Source organism: Mesoplodon bidens (assembly GCF_964165515.1).
Source record: "Mesoplodon bidens genome assembly, chromosome: 1".
Classification (NCBI taxonomy): Eukaryota; Metazoa; Chordata; class Mammalia; order Artiodactyla; family Ziphiidae; genus Mesoplodon; species Mesoplodon bidens.
This window is the reverse complement of record NC_138176.1, coordinates 189,238,251-189,257,987: the sequence shown is the minus strand read 5'-3', so window position 1 is coordinate 189,257,987 and position 19,737 is coordinate 189,238,251.

Sequence of the window (19,737 nt, the reverse complement as noted above, 5' to 3'; positions counted from 1 at the left end):
CAAGCCCGAAGCTTATGTGTGTATGGAGAGGAGTCTTCTATTTCCTTTAGTCTGTGTGGCAGTCAGGAATTTAGTTTACAAATATTTCCAGATGACTCCCTGTGTGTTGATGCTGGGGATGCAGCATTGAGGAAGTTGGATAAGGGCCGTCCAGCAGAATGGGGAAGACAGAGGGTGCATTGGAGCCATGAGTGTTACAAAAGTGAGCAGAGCAAGCCCTTGGGGTGAGTATCTAAGGGACCGAATTTTGCAGAGGTTCTGGCGGGTGGAGGGTGGGGGAACCAGGGTCAAGAAATACCGCTCTGAAAAGTGGGCTTTAACCTTTAACTTTCTTGGCAAAGTTCGCGAAGAAGGGAGGACTCTTCGGGCAGAGAGAAGAGCGTGTGCAGAGAAAAACCTGGACGTGGCAGAAAAGATGAAATGTTCCAGAAGCAGAAAGAAAACCCGTTAAGACTGGAAAGGTGGACATGGTCTTGGAGTCTGGGTGAGAGCTGTTAGCCTGGATCCTAAGGGCAAAAGAAGACAGTGAAAAATTGGAAGTCAGGGATCCATTTGCTCTGTGTCCTGTGGTCCGTTGGTCTCTGCAGCCTTTTGATTTTCTGACCATGTCCTTGCCTAATGGCTGTGCTCTCAAGCAAGAACAATTTCAGACTCACTTTCCAGGACTTTAAGGAAACTCATTAAATCCATTTTACTCTCTATCATGCTTATTTGTAGGATATAAAATAGATTTTAAATAACACCTAAAGCACCTAGTCAATAATTACCTAGAAAAAATGTTATATTTCATTTGTAGTATCTATACTCTTCCATATTTTTCTACCAGATGCAGTGCAAACAGTATCATATAGTATTTAGAAGAGCATGGATTCTGGAACTTGGGTTCAAATCCCAGCTCTGTCCCTACTTCCTGGTGTGAACTTGGACAGATTACTGAATTTCTCTGTGCTTTGGTTTCCTCATTTGTAAGATGGGGGATAATTATAGGACCTCATAGGCGGAGTGACCACATAATTAATCATCCAAACTGGACGTTTTGGGGATGAAGAGGGTTCTAGCCCAAGTCAATGTGTGTAAAGCACTTAGAACAGTGCCCAGCACAGAGCAAGGCTGGTTATTATCGTTATTGAGATGCTTTCATTCATTTCTAAGAAGACTAGAATCACCAACTGATTTTACACATCAACATGGTTAGAAGGAAGAATTGAGAAATATTTAAAACTCCAGGGGAATGTGGAGTTTTATAACTTGAAGAGGATTATCTTTTGACAGGCAATGAAACAAAGAAATAAAAAAACTATATAAAAGCAAACCATAGCTGTGCTTAGAAAGACAAATACATTTGGTGAGCAATACTGGTTAAATACCAATATAAGTACTTTTTAAAGTGGGATTTTAAACAATCTGATTTACAGATTTGGGTGTTAATGGGCCAGAAGCATCCATTAGAGGAGCAGTTAATTTAGCTCCGATTAATTAAAGTAATAACTGTTGGTGATAGAAAAATTGAAGAAGAAAAAAGAAGGAACTAAAAGTCATTCATTTTCATACCGCTAAAAATACCCACCACTAATTTTTGCTACAAGCTCTTTGTGTAATATGCCACTTTTCTGTATGCTTTCCCTGGTGCATTCACATATAGGTGCATGATTGATCTACCTATCATTTTTTTCAAAATTATGATCATCTTATAAATGCATGTGCATTAGTTTCCTAGGGCTGTCAGAACAAAATACCACAAACTGGATGTCCTTAAGAAACAGAAATTTACTCTCTCACAGTTCTAGAGGCTAAAAGCTCAAAATCAAGATATTGGCGGGGCCCTGCTCCTTTCAGCACTCTAGGGGAGGATCCTTCCTTGCCTCTTCTAGCTTCCGGTAGGCACCAGCAATCCTTGGCCTCCTTGGCTTATGGCAGCACCACTCCAAACCCTGCTTCTGTCCTCACATAGCTTTTTTCCCTGTGTGTCTACGTCTCTTGTATGTTCACGTGGCCTTCTAATAAGAGCACCAATCACTGGATTTAGGGCCCAACCTAGTCCAGTACGACTTCATCCTAACTAATTACTTCTGCAAATACCTTATTTCCAAATAAAGTCACATTCTGAGGTTCCAAGTGGACATGAATATTTGGGGGACACCATTTAATCCAGTAGAGCATGTAGTGAAGATATCTGATTTTACGATGTAAGATAAAATACTATCCCTCCATCCCCTGGTATCCCAAAGAGAAGTATCTGAATCTCCTCTTACCAAGATTCACAGGAAGTCCAGTCTAGCGCCCTTGCATACCTCCCTGCGCACCACCCCAGGAATGTCTGCTTACTTGCTTGGGTCGGGTGTGGGGGGATTCTGACGTCATCTGGGGCCCAGGGAAGATAAGAATAGCCAATCTCTCTAGAGTCACAGAGACTATGGCCTGGATTTAACCACTTCTCAGTGTTAAGCATGGCCTAGGCATTAGCCACCCACCAGATGGACCATTTGGTAAAAGGTCAGCACAGGCCGGCACCCCAAGGTGCTGCCCTAGCACAGACTCCTGCTTTCATGTTCACGGGCCTAGAATGGTCACTGACAGGTGTCAGCTCAGGATACAGCAGACCAGCAGTCCTATCTTTTTCCACGCTCAAGGTAATTTTATGTCAAAAGACCCTCTGCCTTATGCAGGGCCCTCTCAATCTGCCCCAACAGAGTTGTCTAACTTTGAGTTTCAGGGATAAGTTATTAGAGTCTCAGTCACTTCCCCTCAGAAGGCCCCTGGGCCCCTTACTCAAATGAGAGCACTTCCTCCCAAGAAGGATTTGCACGAAGAAGCACCGGTACCGATAGATTGGCTCAGCCACAGAAAATATACTGTCCTTCCCTCAGGCATCGGGTACCTAACTGCCTTCTTACATTTCAGAATAAGTTAATGGCTATTAATAATTCTTCTCACAGAAATGAAAGTGTGTGTCAGGAGGCTTGTGGTCTCCTCCTGCAGACGTAGAGGTCTCTGGCAATATTTTTTGGGGGGGGAGGTGTGGGAGTGACAATAGCTTTATTCTCTGACACATGGTTACATGGCTCCACTTTAGAATGCTGGCTTGGGACAAAGGAGCTCCGAAAGAACTCACTGAACCAAACATTTGAGGGGCTTTTTACATGAAATCTATATCAGTCCTCCAGCATCGCTGCAGGATCCACATTTTCAGCTTTGTCTTTTTTTTTTTTTAACATCTTTATTGGAGTAAATTGTTTTACAATGGTGTGTTAGTGTCTGCTTTATAACAAAGTGAATCCGCTCTACATATACATATATCCCCATATCTCCTCCCTCTTTCGTCTCTCTCCCACCCCACCCCCATCCCACCCCTTTTCTAAGTGGTCACAAAGCATCGAGCTGATCTCCCTGTGCTATCTGGTGCTTCCCACTAGCTATCGATTTTACATTTGGTAGTGTATATATGTCCATGCCACTCTCTCACTTTGTCACAGCTTACCCTTCCCCCTCCCCGTGTCCTCAAATCCATTCCCTATGTCTGTGTCTTTATTCCTGCCCTGCCCCTAGGCTCGTCAGAACCATTTTTTTCTTAGGTTCCATACATATGTGTTAGCATACAGTATTTGTTTTTCTCTTTCTGACTTACTTCACTCTGTATGACAGACTCTAGGTCCGTCCGCCTCACTACAAATAACTCAGTTTCATTTCTTTTATGGCTGAGTAATATTCCATTGTATATTTGTGTCTGGCAATAATTTTACCTCACTACAAATAACTCAGTTTCATTTCTTTTATGGCTGAGTAATATTCCATTGTATATCTGTCTGACAATAATTTTAAAGTCCCCCCCACCGTGTACTTCTTCGGAAGTACCGCATCATAATTCGTATACTATTCTATCACATGGCTACACTATAGCTTATTTAACTGTTCCCATATTTTGATACATTAAGGTGGTTTCCCATCATAAATCAAATGGGATAAAAATATTCACTTAATAAATATTTATTACTTATCTACTACGTGCTAGTCAATGTTTTAGGTCCAAAGGGTCTTTCATGTTAGTGACAGAGGAGGACAGCAAACAAGCCGATGTAAAATATAATGCTTTCATAGTACCACAAAGGAAAACAAAGCAGAACCAGGTGCCAGAGTAACAGGGGCTGCTGTTCTGCAATAGGGTAAGTGGGAGGGGCCTTACTAAAAAGCTGACGTTTGATATAACCTGCCCAATCTGAGAACTGGAGAAGGTTCTATATAAAGCACAAAGACACTCACAGGAAGTTTTGTCTTTGTTTCTGCTGTTTCTTTGTTTGCTAACTATGTCACATATGAATGTGAATAAAATGGAGCTCTCTCCATTAAGTGAAATTGCCACTTAAATCAACCTAAGTGCAATTTGCACAAGCAAATGATGAATAAACTGGATTTAAAAATCGATGGGTGCTCAAAAAACTATGATTAGTATTATATCTACTCCATGAAACATGCATGTTATGAAATGAAGGGATGAATTGAAAACTATGAAAAGTGGCCACCAAATCACATTCAGTTGAAACTTGGCTGCATTTATCTGTAACGTGTTTGTGTTCTTTTTTCCTAAGAGCTTTGACAGTTTTTTCCCATCGATAGTTTTGTCAACAAAATTGGTACCAAATGAAGACTAGCAGAACTTCTCAGACTCTGAAAGTCTTTCACAACCTATCATTACCATTTACTTACTAAAAAGACCCAGTCTGCCTTTACAATACTGTCCTGAACTTCAAATACTTAATTTTGTTACACTGAGAAACAAGCTCTTCATAATTTTATACCTTAGTTTAATCATGCTGCAACGTTTTAGGTAGCCAGATGTTTAAACGTCTTGCACTTAATTTTTAAAGTAAGTGTGTGTGTGTTCATTATCAGTCTAGTACTGTGTAACAAACAACCCCAATACTTGGTGCTTAAAACAGCAATCATCTACAATGCTCACTCCCTGTGAGGCAGGAATTTGAGCAAAGTTTGACTGGGCAATTCTTATGTTTTATGGGGCAACAACTAAGTCACTCAATGGTATCCCGCTGGTCAATGAGCTGAGCTGGTGGGGACAAAGGTAGCTTCATTCACATGCTGGGCTCCTTTGTGGCGATGACCGGAAAGCTGGGCCCCTTTCCCTCTCCACATGCTCGCAAGGCCCTTCCTCATGGTCTCTCCAGCAGCACAGTCAGACAGACTTCATACATTGCAGCTCAGGGCTCCAGGCATGTGTCCCAAGAGAAGCTGCCAGTCTCTTAAGGCCAAAGTCAGCAAAGTAGCACAGGGTCACTTCCACTGTATTCTATTGATCAAAACAGCTACAAAGCCTACCCAATTAAGGGGAGGTGACATAAACCCCACCACTCAAATAGGGGGAGTATCAGAGAATTTTGTAGCCATCTTTAATCTGCTACAATATATACATTTACCTTTTATTATGGAAAATGTTAAACATACCTAAAAGTAGACAAAATTGTATATAAACCTCCATGTCTCCATCATCCAGCTTCAACAGTTTGCAACTCACAGCAAATTTGTTTCATCTATACCCCCCACCTACTTCCTCTACTCCTATATTGTCTTAAATCAAACCTCAGAAAAATCAATCAATCAATCAATCAAACCTCAGATATCATATTAATTCATCCATCAATGCTAACTTTTAAAGTGTTATGGTACCCGGAAGACAGAACAACTTTTAGAGGGAAAATCTATTCATTTCAGAGGCTTTTCTTTTATTAATACCAAGTTGTTCTTACCTCTTAGAAGATACCTTCCTTCCAAGAAATCTCTAATTATTTGAACACCAAAGAACAGCCACTTTTCCTATGTAGCTTCTGGTGAAGCACACACTGGACGAGGAATCAGGAGAACTGGGTTTTAGGATCTCAGCCACTGACCAGCCATGTGATCGCAGCTAACTTTCACTGAGTCCTCACCTGCCACCACATTTATCTTTTCAATCCTATTATTATTCCAATTTCACAGATTGGGCTAGAAAAGGTAAGCAGCTTGCCCAAGATCAAAGAGTGGCAGAGGTGGGATCTTAGCCAGATCACTTGGAGGCTGTTTCCTCCTCCATCCCATAGAGAACATCATCCAACTTCAACCTACTTCACTGGAGAATAATATAACAAATGCTCTTGACAAACCACTTTGAAAATACTTCAAATTGTAATCACAAAAGTTTTGAGTAGGTAATCCATTTTCATGCCTCAAAAATCCAAACAATAGAAAATGGTGAAGAGTCTGGCTGCCACTCCTGTTCCATTATTTCATTCCCCTACCCATTTTCTCTGTACAAGTAACCATCTAATTATTATTTATTTATGCAAATGCAGCAAATGTGAATAAGTGTGTCACTGTGTGGCCCCTTATTACACAGCAGGTAACACCTTTATATATTCAATCTCTGTGGGAGTTAGTCCTATGCCAGAAAATAGCTTCCTTGTCCTTTTTGATTGCTGCCTAATTACCTCATCATGTAGACATACTATCGTTAATTTAACATGTTCCCTGTTGATAAACATTAGATTTTTATCTCCAACCTTTTGCTATTACAAACAATCAAGCACAGAGTTTTATTTTTGTGGGAAAACCAAGATACAGAGTGCCTACATGCATATACAATGAGAGGGAGTCAGTAGCAGAACCTGGTAGTTCACTGTTTTGTTCAGGGCTATGATTCTTTGACTGTTTTTGACGTTTAACACAAGAAGTTTATCAGGCTTAACTAAAGAACCTATACATTCTTTTGGAGTCTTTTCATGAGGGAATCCGCAGGGTAGAGTCCATGGATATATCATTACCATTGTCACCTTTTACCAATCTTTTCTGGGTTTGCTTCTTTTAAAACTCTGCCTATAAACGAGATCCTTGTGAACATACTGGTTCCAAAGTCTGATGTCTTAGAAGAACTTCTCAGAAAAGGTATTCTGGGATATGTGTTTCTTTTATCACAGTTTGTGCAATTATAAGCCCACACTGGATTGACTAAGGACATAACCCAGAGACAACAATGACTGCTGACATTAAAAGAGGAGGCAAATCCAAGGCAAAGAGGGAGGCAACTCATGATTTTAAAAGAATAATATCTCCTTGTTTTCCTCTCTACTTCTCTCCCAGATGAGGTGTGACTCTCAAGCTGATGCTAAGTAGCTTAAGTTTGCTGTGGCCTAAGTGGGTGATATCAAAGATGGCCCCAGATTTCCTTCACCACTCTTTTCTTTGTCACTGCCTGAAAGTCTTCACTTTTACTGTTCTTTGTCACTGCCTAGAGTTCCACCAATTACAGATCCATCTGCATTAAAAGTGCTTCATTTAAAGGGTAAATATCTTCAGTCATTCATGCCTTCAAGTAAATTGATTTACTCAGTCACCCTATCCTAGCACCCAGTGTGGATCAGCCATGCTGAACTGGAATATACTGAGGGTTGCAGGGGGTGGGGCGGTGCTTGTGATAACCAGGGGGAAGAAACCAGTGGGAAGGGTGCAGCAGTGGGCAGAATTCTGGGATCCTGGAGTTGGAGAACTCTTATTATTTCATCAGTAGGAGAGAAAGGCAGTAGGGAACAGAGACATGCAGAAGAGAAGTGAGATGGGGCTCCCAAAGAGACATTATCATTTTTGTAATTTCACTCAAGAGTAGCCTTGCTAACTTGGACATATTAACCAAGAATGCATCGGTTGTGTAACTCTGGCTCTTTCCTTTGTATTGTTGGTCCTGGTTTACTATTCCAAATGTAAATTAGAATCTAGAGATAGCAAAACAAGGTACCACCAGAAAGTAAATGCTGGTATATATGGTTGTTTGGTCAGTGGTGTTCTCAATGACACTACCCCAACGGCACTGTGTGTTAACCACAGAATATTTTGTTTCTGGATTTCAAAATTCTCAAACATATTATTATACCCACACCAAGAACATGAGGAAACTACGTAGGCTGGGGCAAAGATTTTTAAGAAAGGATGGAGTGGGCGAAAGAGAAGCAATACACACATTTTCAAAGAACTAAGTTAATTATTTCCAAAATTATTCGAGAAAAAGAATCTCAGCTTCATGCACATCTCAGTCCCCCATCCTCTCCTCTGCAAAGACTCCCCAAGTGGTTGAAGTCTTTAACATAATGTGTCAAGCTGTCCTACAAACAGCAAAGCAGCCTAATGTAACATCTGTGTTTTGACAGATCAACTTCTTGGAATCAGGAAAAAAAAACACCTTGCAACATCACAAGCAATGAACCCTTTGCAAGCATGACAGATATTAAACAATAGTGTCCTACTTCCCAAATGTCTCCTGCCAGGGGTTCTTTCAACATCTGTATATCTTCTCTGGGTCTCCATATGGTTTTTATTTCACCCCCATTTAAGTGTTTCTTCCTCTCCTGACCACTGCAAATACTTCCTCCATTCTCTCCCCACACATCATAAATAGTATTCCTCCAGCAACATCCCATTCAATTTCTGTTTCATATTTATACTGTACCTCATTCTTAAGCCCCACATGTAAGACCCCATGGCTGAGCTGGGAAACCAGATGTGGAAAGTGTTTGCAGAATGGTCACCTGTGACGCACACAGGCCAGCACTTCAGATGGCCTCTTACCAGGACTGCGTGGGTAAACTTGGTAATAGCGTTCCATTTTCCTGTGCCTTTGTTTTCCTTCTGTAAAATAAAATTCTAAAAAAAAAAAATCATATGATATCACTTACATGTGGAATCTAAAAAACTGATACAAAGTAACTTATTTACAAAACAGATTTAGACCCACAGATATAGAAAACAAACACGGTTACCAAAGGGGAAGGTGGGGAGGGATAAATTAGGAGTTTGGGATTAACAGCTACACATTGCTATATATAAAGTAGGTAACCAACAGGGACCTATGGTGTAGCTCAGGGAACTATACTCAATATTTTGTAATAACTTATAAGGCAAAAGCATCTTAAGAAGAATATATATATATATGTATATATATATATAGCTGAATCACTGTGCTATACATCTGAAACTAACACAACACTGCAAATCAACTATGTTTCCATTTTAAAATAATAATAAAAAATAAACATAAAAAATACATGATTTTAAAATAGTACTTAATGCATAGCCCTTTTGTTTTACCGTCTCATCTGATCCGCAGAAAACACCATTAGGGTGGGTATTTCTGTCCACAAACCCACCTGACTGGGTTTGCTGCAGATGTTCCTGATTTGGGGCACAGTCAGGTGCTGCAAACGCTATTGGTTCCTATACACTCTTCCTTTCTTGCCAGCAGAACTCTGATTTGCCGAGTGTCCCTCCCTCAGGGAAGAAGACCCTCAGCCAGCTCAGCAGTAAAAGCCCTGAACTACCCAAGCCAATCATGGTGACTTTATTCTCTTTGCCAGTGATTGTTTTCAGGCAAATGACCCAGGTCTGGCTAATGCAACAGGAGACGAGGTCTGCTGGGGAGATTCTAGGAAAGTCTTCTAGATCTTAGAAAGACACAGGGATGAGACAGTCCTTCAGGACTTCATGCCTGAATCTGATGCCTAGAACTGTGGAAGCCATCTCAGGACTATGAAGGGAACTAGCCCAGAAGAAAGCCAACAAGTTGGGATGACAGAGGGAAAAGGCAGAAGAATGTGAGACTTTTTTTTTAATGGGAAGAGCTAACATTTATTCAATCAACAATCACTGGGTGCCTGCCAGGGCCAGACACTGCTGGTGGTCGGGACACAGAGAACATGTGACTAGTCAACATAAAACTCTGTCGACGTCAGCCTGCCCTTGTTTTTCCCAGACATCACTGAGTAGGTGGCAATATGCACAACGTTTCAAAAATGTAAGACTGAGGACGTCATTGAGTCACCAAATTAACAAAGCCTAACTTCACCCTACCTTAGGCCTTCACTTAAATGAAGTAATAAATCTCCTTATTGATTATTAAGGTCTTCTGTTCTTTGTAGCTGAACACAACCTATTGTGTCAAACTTTACAGGAATGTTTGAGTCTTTTGGCTCCCAAGGGACCACTCAGCTTGCACCCACATGAGTTGAGATACTCACCAAATGTCCCAAGCACGGTTCTCAACCTTGCCTGTGCATTAAAATCACCTGGGGATGTCCAAGATGTGTTCATGCCTGGTCTTCACATGCAGAGGTTCTGACACAATTGGCCTAGGCTGGGGCCTGGGATTTGATTTTTTTTAAAGCTCCCTGGGCAATTTGAATGTAAGAGTCATTGGTTTAAAAACTCCAAAGGATGTGGAAGATACATTTTGGGACACTTTTCCCTTCTTACCTCTGTCCTGCCTCACCTCTCCTCCCACCTCCCAAACACAGGGTGACCATTCATCTGAGTTTGCCTGGGACAATCCCAGTTTGTAACCATTGCCATGACATAATTATCAATAGCAAATCCTTTTACACCTAAAAATGTCCCCATTTGGATGACTGGTTGCCTTACCTAAAAGGACTCTTGGTGGATCTAGTTTAATCAAGTCCCTGAACGCCACCTCTCCCCTATTTCAGATGAGTGTGTGCCTACCCGAGTGTAGGTAGGAGGCCTAGGTGTGCAGAGGACCCAATCCACTTGCTGGAGTTTTTAGTAAGTGCTTCAGTCCCAACCCTGCAGGCTTTAGATTTAGGGTGGAAGATTGTGGGTCTCAAAAGAATCTCAGATGTCTTGTAGAGAGTTAAGTATTCCCTGTTATTTTTATGTGCTAAATTATTTGTTACCACTCTGGTGTGCATGTAGTGCCATCTGAAGCCAGGGGAGTGATCTAAATGATCCCCACTGGGTTCTCCCCAACCCTAGGATGTCCTGATAATGCCTATTCTGCTGCAGCCTTTCAGAATTGAAAGAGGAAATTACACCGTGGGAGCTGCTGAAGCAGAAGAGAACTCTGGATTTAAGATGCTGGGGTGATGGGCTTCCCTGGTGGCACAGTGGTTGAGAGTCTGCCTGCCGATGCAGGCGACATGGGTTTGTGCCCTGGTCCGGGAAGATCCCACGTGCTGCGGAGCGGCTGGGCCCATGAGCCATGGCCTCTGAGCCTGCGTGTCTGGAGCCTGTGCTCCGCAACGGGAGAGGCCACAACAGTAAGAGGCCTGCGTACCGCAAAAAAAAAAAAAAGATGCTGGGGTGATATCCAGCGCAGACAGCTGAAGCATCAGGCAGAATAAATTGAAAGGGGAGATCATAAAACCAAAGGAAAGATATTGAGTCTGTTTACTATGAGCTAATGAGAGTTTCAGAAGCTTGAGTGAGATTAGTCAGGCGCTTTGGATATCATGCAAATATAACTAAGGTATGGGCATCAGAGGGGGCCAGCCATGTCTACTAGGGCAGCTAAGTGGAGTCCTAACTTCACAGAGATCTGATGAATCTTTGGGGGAAAAATCAAAGAAGATTTGGAGGACTGCTAGTTGGGCTCCATGAAGCTATAATGAAGACTTCTAAACAAGAAGGGGTTATCAAGGCTGCCCTCATGCTCTTGGGCAATGCCTTAGATGTTTAGAGAAACTACTCTGTGGGAGGGCAAAGCTGAGGGCAAAGCACTGGTCAGTTGCTGAAGAAAGGGAATACTTTACAATGAGACACTTAAAGGTGCCACTTAAACTCCTGAGTTCTCTGATACAGCTCAAGAAGGAATTTGAAACAGGAAGAGCAAATTTCTTGCTGTTGCCCCAGAGGCAAGATATCTTTCCTCTATCTCTGGGAGAGAAGCAGGGTCAACTTTGGTGATTGTTTCAGTTATACATTGCTGTGTAATACACTACGTATTCCAGAAGTTAATGACTTAAAACAAGAACCATTTGTTTGCTCACAATTTTGATGTCAGGTCATAATTAAGGCTGGGACAATTCATCTTTGCTCTGTGTAGCATCTTCTGGGACAGCTTGACTGGGATGCGGATTACTCTCAAGTTACCCTCCTCTCATAGCTAGCTGTCTGCTGAGAGCTCAGCCTGGGCAGGCAGCCAGGGGCCTCTATTCTCTTCCATACGGACCTTGGCAAATGGCTGCTTAGGCTCCCTTACAACATGGAGGCTGGGTTCCAAGAGGGACAAAGAGGAAGCTGACAGGCTCAGAACTGGGACAGCATCACTTTCACTGTATTCAAAGCAGTCACAATCCCAGCCCCAGTGCAGAGCAGCAGAGAAATAGATCCTACCTCTCTGTGTCGAAAGTGACAAAAAATTTGCTGCCATCTTTAATACGCTATATGGACCATAAGAGAGATCAGCCATAAAATGTCAGGACGAATGGCCATTGAAGTAGAATTTCCAAGTTGTCTGGTCCTGCAAGGAGGAAGGGAAGAGAAATTTGGGGAGTTCAATATTCCTGATGATTTGCTGGGGAGGAAGAAGAGACAAGGGCCATTTTCACTTCCTTGCCACTACAATTTACACTCCTAGTTTATGCCTAACTTTGTGCAGCCAGGGGAACAAAACATACATATCTATAGTTGAAAACTGCAAAATTTAAGACTGACATATAACAAATTCTTTAATTCAAAAATATTAAGTTAAAATATTTAGTATGTGCAAGATAGTATAATAGGTCTTATAATAATTATAAAGTTTTACAGAACATGGTTTCTGTCCTCGAGGAGCTTTTCACTTGATTTAACAAGCATTTGCCAAGCATGTGTCAAGCACTGTCTAGGTGCTACCAACTGGTGGATGCAAAGATAGGAAACACCACCACCTCTGCCTTCACAGGTTTCACAATCTACTAGAGGAGAGAGATGAGCATAAATAAGTCATGTGACAAGTATGACTCAACCTCTGTAAATGATAAGTAAGGTACGTGTGTAATAGAAGAAAAAATGAAAATACTCAACCCAAAGTGTTAATAATGAGATTATGGGTGAACTTTTGTTTTTTCTTTATACTTTAATGTTTTCAAAAATGAATTTTTTAAGATAGAAAAAATAATATATATTAAGTGCAAGATGGTGTTGTAATAGAGAAATTTCAGGATGTCCAGGGAGCTGAGAGGGAGTCCCTAGCTCCTCCTGGAAGGAGGAGAGAGAAGTTTCTATCAGCTTCTTAGAGGAGGTGACATCAAAGTATGGCTTGAAGGGGGAATAGAAGTTGTGATTGACATTTGTCATTTGGGGGGTGTAACCTTGCCTAAACCTCTGATCTGAGAGAAATTCTTTATTGTGTGTGCACTGCTGGGTCTCTAGAACTTTGTCTCTTCAAGGGAAGTCAGCGAGGTAAGAGGCTCCATTTATATTTCTTTCCTTCCTGGAAGTCAGGGCATGAGCACAAGCCCTGGGTTCAGCCTGTCAGACTCCCTGCCCATGATATTGAATCTGGTGTTAGAGGAACAAAGACAGGATGGATAAAACTCATCTGTAGCCAGTGTTGAGGGGTGTGATGGTGGTGAGAGTACTGGCTAATGGCAACAGTGCCCTGCAGCAGCGATGGCAGAACCCTGTTAAAAAACAGCTGTATTTTTGGCCCTTGACCCTCCTTGGTTCCTTGTTCGTGTCTGTATTCTAGTCTTGGTCCTCCAGCTTCCTTTTATTCTGTGAGTCCCCAAAACACTTCCAACAAAGTCCTTAAGGAGAGCCAAGCTTGGGTTTGGTTGTTTGAAGCAACTGACCGATACAGGACAGGGCTAGGCAAGTGGGGTGCTGGGGTGTAGGGGAGGGAGGGGGTAGGTGAAAGAATCACAACACGTGCAAAGACCAAGAAAGAGTGCATGTGGTTCCATCTAGAAGGAGAGATAAGATGTACTCAAATATATCCATGGTAGGGAAAAATATCCTTGCTAACTATTCTGGAGGTGCAGAGGAAGGCACAATCACTTTTTACTGGGTTTATTAGCAAAGACGCGGTAGAAGAAATGGAATTAGCTTGATCATTGGAGAAGAGGAAAGGAAAGGGTAGTTATTCCAGGCAGAAGGAAAAGTATATACTGATTGAAAAGATCCATGTATATTTAGGAATCTAGTAGTAAAGTAAATAGTTCAATTTAGCGGAAGCATGGAGGACTAGCAAAGGAGCTTGGGTGGTTGGTAGGTACAAAATTCTACTGGCGTTTCGTGCTAGGACATAGACTTCGGATTTTATTTGGTACGTAATAGGAAAACACGGAAGGTTTGTGAACAGGGAGTGTCACCATGCAAGTGTTGCTTTAAGATGCTAAATCTGGTGGCCATGGACAGAATGGTCAGTTAGGGCTACTGCAATAACTTAGGATGAGTTGGTAATGTCCTGAATTAGGTAATGGCAGTGGGAATGGAAAGGACCAATGTGCAAAATATAAATAAGAATTTGTAAACTGACAGCTCCTCTGTTTTAAAAGAACTAATTTTAGGGCCTCCCTGGTGGTTCAGTGGTTAAGAATCCACCTGCCAATGCAGGAGACACGGGTTCAAGCCCTGGTCTGGGAAGATCCCACATGCCGCAGAGCAACTAAGTCCAAGCGCCACAACTACTGACCCTGCACTCTAGAGCCCGCGAGCCACAACTGTTGAAGCCGGTGTGACTAGAGCCCATGCTCCACAACAAGAGAAGCCACCGCAATGAGAAGCCCACGCACCACAATGAAGAGTAGCTCCTGCTCGCCACAACTAGAGAAAGCCTGCAGGCAGCAATGAAGACCCAACACAGCCAAAAATAAATAAACAAATACATAAAATTTATTTTAAAAAAACTAACTTTAAACACACATATGCACACACTGTGTTTATAAATGGGCTGTATTTACATATATACAGAGTATAATACACCTCATATGCTGGCTGTAATTCTCTCCAACTAATAGCTTGGTGAATTTATTCCATACATTATGCAAAACAAATAAAACAAATACAGCCAGGCAAAAATGTTCTGCATCATTTCATGAAAGTACTCGGAGTGTGTGTTAGTGAGTGTGCGTGTATGTGGACTTGGAATACTGCAAAAAGCTTGGACTATAGATGGAGTTCTCAAATTCCTCTGAGGAATCAGGCTGTTTCCTGTAACTATGCTCTTAGTGTAGTTGGAGTTGGTGATTAATACAATGTGCTATTGCTGAAGTAGATGGGTGTTCCCTGGTTTTGTCTATGGAAAAAACTCTGATAGTTCCAAGGACAGTGAAGTTTAAAAGGTCCCTTAATAAATAGGATGAGCTAAGGCAAATATGTGATAAACTGAGATTCAATTTACAACCCTCCTTCTATCATCCAGTCATGTTTATTGATTCTTCCTCCTAACTATATTTGAAATCTATACCTTATTCTCATCTAATCCCTCACTGTCACCCCAAAACTCAACTCAAAAACACCTTCTTGGGGCTTCCCTGGTGGCGCAGTGGTTGAGAGTCCACTTGCCAATGCAGGGGACGTGGGTTCGTGCCCCGGTCCAGGAAGATCCCATATGCCGCAGAGCGGCTGGGCCCGTGAACCATGGCCGCTGATCCTGCGCGTCCGGAGCCTGTGCTCTGCAATGGGAGAGGCAACAACAGTGAGAGGCCCGTGTACCTCAAAAAAAAAAAAAAAAAAAACACCTTCTTGACCACCGCATCTCTAGTCAGATCCCTAGGTCCCTTGCTTTCCAACAAAGCGGATGCATTCGTCAATTTGTCTGCTTTCAAGATGCCCCCTTTCTAGCAAGGCAGTCACATGGCCCTTCCTGAGTAGACAGACAGTAGGCTACCTGACCCTGCCCTCAACTACATCTGGCCCTGACTCAAGATTCACCCACCACATTCCCTTCCTTAGGACTTTGGAATTGGGACCCGATAACTCTAATTAGCTCTAAGTGTTGTTGGATCTGAAGATCATGCAGAGTTTAGAGCTTGGCACCATTTGAGGGAAGCCATGGTGAACCATGTGAAAACAGAGCAATGGGATGAGTCTGGAGAGAGGAATATAAGTGCCAAGGGAAGAGCAGACAAAAGATCCCATTACCCCAAAAGGAATGAAAGAGATAGAGATGGAGAAAGAGAGAGAAATGGTCAGAGGACTAGCTTCTCTGGTCCTCAAGGTATTTCAGATCTAGGAACTGGGGTTTCTGAATCTTGAGGATCCAGGACACATTTCCTCCTTGGGTTCCATGACATTTCCCTACATCCTTATAATGAGCCCTCCTTGATTTCAGCCAGTTTGAAGTCATTCTTATTCTTTGCCCCTAATTAACCATCCTGCAGCTCCTAGCCCATTCTCTTAGCAACTACCATACTATACTGTAGCTGTTTATTTGCTGTCTCCCTTCCCTGTTGGGCTTTGAACTCCCTTGAGGCAAGAAGTTTGTCCTGTTCCTGTTCATCCTTTGTATCCCCAGCACTTAGGGAAGTGATTGGCATATTAGCAGATATTCAGTAAATGTTTAGAAAGTATTTTTAGAGTTAGGGGTCATCCTTTTCACAACTTGTATTGATTCTGCCTTATTCTAACTCTGGTTTCCACTGGGTTTTGACAGCATAGACATTGCATACAAGCAATTGCTTCTGAGCTGTCCTAGGAGTCTCAGAGCGTGGTGCTAGGAGCTGGGAAATACCAGACTCCCAGGCTGAAAGGGACCTTGAGAGACCATTGCTCTATGAAAACTGAGATAGTTCTGCTGTGAAAGATTAGCCACTCTGTTTTATTTAAGAACACTGTTTAACTTCACACACACAAATATTGTAGCAATACTAATGAAAAACTAAAAATTTAAAAAATTTCACCCATGATGTCATCACTACAATAAAATAAACTGTTTTCGTTAAGTCCACAACCCCTGCCAGTCCTTGTTTGTATGCATTTATATAACTTTTACAGAGTTGATGTCATCATTAAGATAAAAATGTGTTCTCTTTTTCACTTAACAGTTCATCATAATTATTTTTCCATGTTGCTACAAAGACTTTCTAAATTTTAATAGCTACATAATATCTTAATTGATTAGATATGCTTTAAATTACTTAGATCCTCCTACTATGAACAATCACATTGTTTCTTTTTCTCTTTCTTTCCTTTTTTTCTTCCCTTCCTTCCTCCTTTTCCTCCTTCCCTCCTTCCTTCCTCCCTCCCTCCCTTCCTTCCTTTCCTTCTTTTTTCTTTCTGCTATTACAACTATAATCGGATTGGACATCTTTGTGTAAATTCTTTTCTTCTTTAGCTTAAGTCAGAATAATTCTTCCCAAAGCCCAGTTACTGGGATAAGGCTCTGCTTTCGTTTGACAACAAATATTTACTGAGCACCTACTGCTTTAACTGCTAAATGCTGGGGACCCAATGATGAAAATGATGCCTAGCCCTCAAAGAGCTCTCCTCCTGGCAATGGAGAAACACATTAACAGAAAAGCCAGAATATACCACAGTCAAGCACTGTAATATAGATAAGAACACATTGCTGTGGATGCCCAAACGGAGTTTGTCTGGGGGGTGCTTGATTTACCACATTGCTTTCTAAAGGATGCAGATGTTCTCTACCCCAGCATACATGGGTGCAATCTCTCCAGCCCCAATGTCATTACTAAAGACATTCAAAGAAGGAAATTTGTAGCCCTCTCAATAGTAAAAATCATACTGAGCTCTTATCATGTTCCAGTGGTTTATGGACCTCATACAATTCCCTCAACAACAATATGAGGTCTTTATGATTATTGTCCTATTTTACAGAATAAGAAATAGAGGATCAAAAGTGTGAAGTAACTTGCCAGCGTCACATAGCTAGAAAGTCATGGAGCCAGTTTGTGGATTCACACAGGTGAGATATGGAATCACACTCTTAATCGCCACACTCTGCCATGGATAACACAACAGGAGATTCCTTTACGAAGGAAATCCCCTTCTCAGTGGGGATGCGGCTCAGTTGGGCTCTATTTTCTGTAAATGTAATGCCTCCTTTCCAGCAAGGGGCTTACTGGAAAGCACTGTGTTTGTCATGCTTGAGGCCTTGAGGATGGGGTTTTGAGTCTACTCAAAGGGTTCTCTTTCCTCTTCAACCCACACTAAGAGGTCCTCTTCCCAACCCTCACCCCAACTTTATGGACTAAAGCAGTGTTGATTCAGCAGATGGTATTTGGATGACCATCTGGAAGCCCATTCTGATTCAGCTGTGCTGCTAGATTACTTTCATGGATGCTGTGGCAACGAAGAGCACATTCTTTTTTTTTTTTTTTTTTTTTTTTGCGGTACGCGGGCCTATCACTGTTGTGGCCTCTCCCGTTGCAGAGCACAGGCTCTGGACTCGCAGGCTCAGCGGCCATGGCTCATGGGCCCAGCCGCTCCGCGGCATGTGGGATCCTCCCGGACCGGGGCACGAACCCGTGTCCCCTGCATCGGCAGGCAGACTCTCAACCACTGCGCCACCAGGGAAGCCCCGAAGAGCACATTCTTTAGCCTCTTATTATGAGTCAGTATGATCTTCATAGCAGGTAATATCTGTCTCTCCATCTCTGACATGTCTATTTTCATCACCGTGGGAATTGCATACAGAAATATATATGTATATATGAAATTGCCTTTTTGAAAGCACATACATATTCTCATAAATGTTTCCTAGGAGAGAAATTATTAGCAAGGAAACTGCATCTAAATGGAAAAAAGAAGTTGTCTTTGGTTTTGGTTCCCAAGAAACAGCCCCTAAGACAGCAGTTCATGAGCGAGTGATTTACGGGGGAAACACTCCCAGGAAGAGCCAGTGAGGGAGTGGGGGAAGCAGGACAGGGACGTGGGAGATGCTGAGCAAGGGGGCGATTTCAGACGAAGTTTCTGCTTCCACCTGATCCCCAGGGGAGCTCTGGTGTGTTAATTATTCCTCGGAGTTTGTCTCAGTCAAAGCAAGGGAGTTGAACTTTGGTACTCCTGCGCAGTGTATCACTGGCTTTGGGCCAGTTTATGGGGATGTAAACTCTGTGCACTTTTGGCTCTCTGGGCTATGACAAAGCAAACCAGTAGCCCTTGGGAGTCCTCTGAAGAAGGTCCCAGGTACGAGATGCTAGATCAGAAGCAGGCAGAAGTGGAGGATAGGCACACAGAACCTTTAAAAAGCATCCTGCTTGGAATAGAGTCCAGTCCAGAAATCTGACTGCACAGAAAGTAAGAGCACAGTCTCTAGAAGTAGATCTGGGTTTGCATTCCGACTGCACTATGCTAGATATGTAGCATGTACAGCAAAGCCTTGGTTCTCTCCTTTGTGAAATGGTAATACTATCTTCTGGGGGAGGTGTAAAAATTCAAGATATTTTATTTGAAGGATTATTTTGATGACTATAATAAACAGGAACTCAGTAAACCATTAATTCTGATTTAATATAAAGATAATTTTTTAAATGTACTCAGCCCAGCTGGATCAAACACATTAAAATATCCTTTTTCACATCATGAAATGTGCATAAATTATATAGAGAGATGATATATTTTTCCCGTCACTTTACCTGTGTAGAGTATTCCTTCCCTTAGAGAGAGCCATCAGTCAGGAAGTCAAAAATGAGCTTCTTTTCAACATGCAAGCAGGAAGGAACTTTATTTTTGCTCACCAATGCTTTTCCTTTTAACTTTTAAAAATGAAAATCTTTGAACAGACACAGAAAGGGAGAAGAGAGCATACAGAATCCCTGGAGAGTATAATGAACCTAGTTTCAAAAATTATCAACTCATGGCCAATCTTCTTTCATCCGTACCCCAACATTCCCCTCTCTCCCACATTCTTTTGAAGCAAATACTAGATATTGTATAATTTCAATATGTATCTCTAAAAGGTAAGGACTTTTAATTTTTAAATTAACATGAAGTAAAACTGCCTTTTTGCAGTATGTATAATTCCAT